This window comes from Labeo rohita, chromosome 7, assembly GCF_022985175.1.
Source record: "Labeo rohita strain BAU-BD-2019 chromosome 7, IGBB_LRoh.1.0, whole genome shotgun sequence".
Classification (NCBI taxonomy): Eukaryota; Metazoa; Chordata; class Actinopteri; order Cypriniformes; family Cyprinidae; genus Labeo; species Labeo rohita.
Genome location: NC_066875.1, coordinates 37,191,922 through 37,196,653, shown reverse-complemented (window position 1 = coordinate 37,196,653; position 4,732 = coordinate 37,191,922).

The window sequence follows — 4,732 nt, the reverse complement described above, 5'->3', positions numbered from 1 at the left end:
TGCAGACTGCATTCGTCTGGAGGTCTAAAAGTGCGTTTATGCTTTAGATGTATAAAGAATCAATTGTGGTTTTAAGTTTTTTGGTTTATATTGCTTAATCAAAGACTCCAGGATATTAACATTCCGGAAATATGAGCATTTTTATTCCCTAGAATCCCAAATTACTCTGGTGGCTGTAGAAACAGAGCCACGCTGGTTTGTGTTAAATGTGGTATTTGAAGGAAATTGCTGAGGCTCTGTTAAAACACCACAGGATTGTGGGGTGAGTCTTATTTGATATTGCTTCAAAACTCTGACTTTCTTAACACCTTTTGAAGGCCAGTGTTTTAATAACTATTCTTTTGTAACTTTGTTATCAGCAATGCAGTCTTTTGAAAAAGCATGAATGCTTCTTAAAGTAGCAACAATGTGAAATGATCCATCTCAGCCATTTGTTTATTTTTTTTTTTTTTTGTTCACAGACAATTGAGAATTTTACATGGAACAAAATATACCCTTATAATTCTTCAGTTCAGGTTCATTTTGCTTGTAGCAGGTTCATTTTGCTTGTTTGCTGTAACAAGCATTGATATTATGTTCTTAACAGTTTGTTCTAAACTTCTAACCTCAAGTATTAAACTTTAGCACATTCATTAAACTGCACCGTTAATGCTTTAAGATGGGTAACACATGGAAGCCAGTTTCTGCATCTGAGAGAAAAAGAAATAAAAAGGTAATTGCAACTTTATATCTAACAACTGCAGACTTTTATGCATCTCATAATCTGCAACTGTATCTCACAATGTGAGATAACTACAACCTTTGCACTTATGTATGTCACATTACTTTTTTATTTTTTAACTTTATCTCCCAATTTATTATCATTTAGTTCTCATTTTAACCATCATCTGTATATTTTTTTTTATCAACTGTGAGGTACAACCAGGCTTCCAGAGCAGTGTTGCTAATGTTAAACGACTATTAACAAAAGCTGTGTAAAATTGTGACATGAACTGAAATAAAATATAAATATTTGATGAAATTGTTAAACGTATTTTATTACAGTTAGTTGTCAAGAAAATACTTTAGTCGCAATACCAAAATTACAAAAACTGAAAATAAATAAAATGAATAGAAATATTTAAAAACCTAAAATAAAAACTAAAAATTTAAAAGTAAAAATAGGGCCCTAGGAAATCTGTCCCCCCACCAAGTTCCATTGGAATTTGTAATTTTCAGGATTAAATTTGTTTTCCGTTTAATTTTTTTCTAGACTCTGTTTTAATGGTTTAATAAACATGTCTAATTAGTTGCAATAATAAAACACAATTGCACAGCAATTAAAAGTTTAACAAAAAAAAAATACATTTTTAGGGCCCTTTGAAATCCATTTGACCTTTTTGCCAAATTTAGTTTTATTTTTTCCAAATTCCATTCTTTTTTTCCCAAATTCCTTTTTTTTCCTCTTATAATCTTTGGATTCAGGTTTTTTTTTTCCTTTACGTTTCTAGACTGTTTTAATGGTTGAATTATTTTTCTAGATTCTGTTTTAATGGTTAAATTAAAAAATAGTCATCAAAAAACATGTCTAGTTAGAAATATTAACACATGCAAATGCACTTTTAGGGCCCTATGACATCCATTTTACTTTTTCCCCCAAATTCAGAGTTTTGTTTTTTTTTGCAAAATTTATTTTATTTATTTATTTTACATTTCTGGTTGAATTATTTTTCTAGACTTTTTCTAGACTGTTTTAATGGTTAAATTAAAAATATTCATTAAAAAACATGTCTAGTTAGTTGAAATATTAAACACAATTGAACAGCAATTTCTTAAAAGTTTAACAAAAAATAAATTTTTAGGGCCCTATGAAATCCATTTTTTCCCCCAAATTCAGTTTTATTTATTTTCCAAATTCTTTTTTTTTTTCCCCAATTTTTTTTTTGTTAATTTTATAAATTCTGTTATTTTTTTTTTTTTTTATGTTTCTAGACTCCGTTTTAATTGTTGAATTATTTTTCTAGACTCTTGTTTAATGGTTTAATTAAAACCTATTAATCAAAAAACAAGTCTGACTAGTTGAAATAATAATAAAATAATAATCCCAAATTCAGTTTTATTTTAATTTTTTATTTATTGAACAAAAAATAATTATTTTATTTATCAAATAAGCAGAAAATAGTACAGACTTTGCTGAAGTGGTTGTTTTGAACATTATAAAAAAAAAACATTATTTTAGTTAAAGTATTTGTATCAACACTGTGTGCCTTTTACCCCATGCTGGTGGGTAAAAGGCTCCCCTTGCCACCTCATACAATTATGAGATTTTTTTTTTTTTTTACAAAATAACCAAATTGTGTGATTTATTTTCCCACAAAATATATTGCTCCATAAATGTTCAATACAAACGTATGTATTTTGTTGCAATCATATTCTTCGGGCACAGTAAAAAGCACATTTTTCTCACATTCAGGCTGTACCCTGTTAAAATAACACATTTCCAAAGATGCTATCTTCACTTAAAAAAAGTTGTTCTCTTGGCTTGAGCCAGTAAACACCTACCTAGTAACCACTCTGAACGTCTTTAGCAACCACTTGGGAACCACTCAGAACATCTTGGCAACCATATAACAAAACCACAACAGTGTGTAATGAGTTTTGCTTGAGCAAACACCTGTTTAAACTGCTGTTTAGTTGTAGCAGTTACCTATGCAAATACACTACCAAACTGATTGGAAGAAAGTATGTCGTGTTCTTGGAAATGTCGAAATGTAATTTGGAAATGTCTACGTGATCACAAACTTGCCTAATTTTCTGTCTCCGACAGGAGGGGAGACTGATATGGGCCTGAGGCTTTATTGTCTCAGAGGAGGAAGATGATCCAGCTCAGCCCCGCCGCCGCTCTCCCCGTGCCAGCTGTCCCAATTGTTTATTTGTGTTTACTCTTTCCAGGCTCTACATAAACAAATGAGATAAGTGAATCCTGTGAGTGTGCGCTGAGAAGTTTAACGGTTCGGACAGCGTCTGGATGCGATTCCTGTGACATTCCGGAGTGTTCTGGTGGATTCTGGGAATTGGGGAGGACAAGGTTGGGTTTGTGAATAGGAATGCTTGGTGGTCTTAATGAATGGCAGAAAAGCTTTAACGATGACACATATGAGTGACGGATTGCTAGGGAGCGCTGGCAAGGGGAATGTGTGATGAAGTGTTTGAGTTGTTGTGAGTGAGGGTATATTTGTGCAGGCGGGAACAAGGGCAGTCTGGGTGCTTGGGTGTGTGTGGCCACATCTAACAGTGAATAGACTGGTGTGTGGTCAACGCTGGGTTAGTCAAATGGTGTGTAAGTGTGTGTGGCCTGTGAGTGTGCTTTGTTTGTGTGATGGGGAGACATTGGGACCCCAAGCATAAGTGAGATGATGGTGACTCATAGCTGGCTGTCTGGAAGACTTATGAGAACAGAGAGCTGGGGAGTGATCTTACACTTGGATCTTGCAGGTTTTCATCTGACAAAACATCCCTTTAGGGACGACCTCAATGGTGAATTTGCTTCATAAGCAGGGGAGCGATAGTTGTTATATATCTGTGTGGTATATTTTAAGGGCTTCGTTTATCTTGGCCATAGCGTAAAAGAAAAATCGTGACTGTCCATGTAAAATGACAGAAGCCTTTGGAAAATGGTAACTAATTTGCCTTTTAGCAAATTATTAAATTAACCCCCTTCAAAAATTTGGGAACCCTTGGTTCTTAATACTGTGTGTGGTTACCTGAATGATCTACAACTATTTTTTTGTTTTGTGATGGTTGTTTCTGAGTCCCTTGTTTGTCCTGAACAGTTAAATTGAGCGTTTTTCTTCAGAGAAATCCTCCATGTTCTGCAGATTCTTCAGTTTTCCAACATCTTTTGCATATTTGAACCCTTTCCAGCAGTGACTGCTTTTTAGATCCATCTTTTCACACTAAGGTCAACTGAGGGACTCAAACACAGCTATTAAAAAGGTTCAAACATTCACTGATGCTCCAGAAGGAAACATGCTGCAATAAGGGGGGGTGAAAACTTTTTGAATTTGAAGATCAATGTAAATTGTACTCAATTTGTCTTCCGGTAAACATGCAAGAATCTTCTGTTGCTTCCGAAGGGCAGTACTAAATAAAAAAAAAAAAAGACATTTCAACAAAATAAGAAAAATTTGGACATCTTCATCCTGTTCAAAAGTTTTCACCCCCGGCTCTTAATGCATCGTGTTTATACTGTTCATTTATACTGTTCACACATAATACGTACATGCATAAATGTTTTAAGATTTTTATTTTAATATATTGAAAAATGTAATTTATTAATGTGATGGCAAACCTCCTATTATTTTATTTTATTTTATTATTATTTTATTTTATTTTATTTTTAACATTATGAACATCTTTACTGTCACTTTTGACTGATTTAAATACATCCTTGCTTAATTATTGAAAAGTATTAATTTAAACAGTGTTTCCCACAGGTTTAAACTCTTATAACTTAAATACAATATAAAAATATAGATATTCCATACCATTTATGATACTATGGGGAAAAACTGCCACAACTTTAAGGATGGTGCAAGCATTAGTGAGTACACTTATGTAATGTTTAACACGGAAACTCCAATAATATGGATAAAGGCATCCAACTATCGCTATTTCTCCATAAAAAGATTTTATGTCGAAGAAATTATATAATGACATGAAGACAATAAACACACGACTGCGGCAATATAAT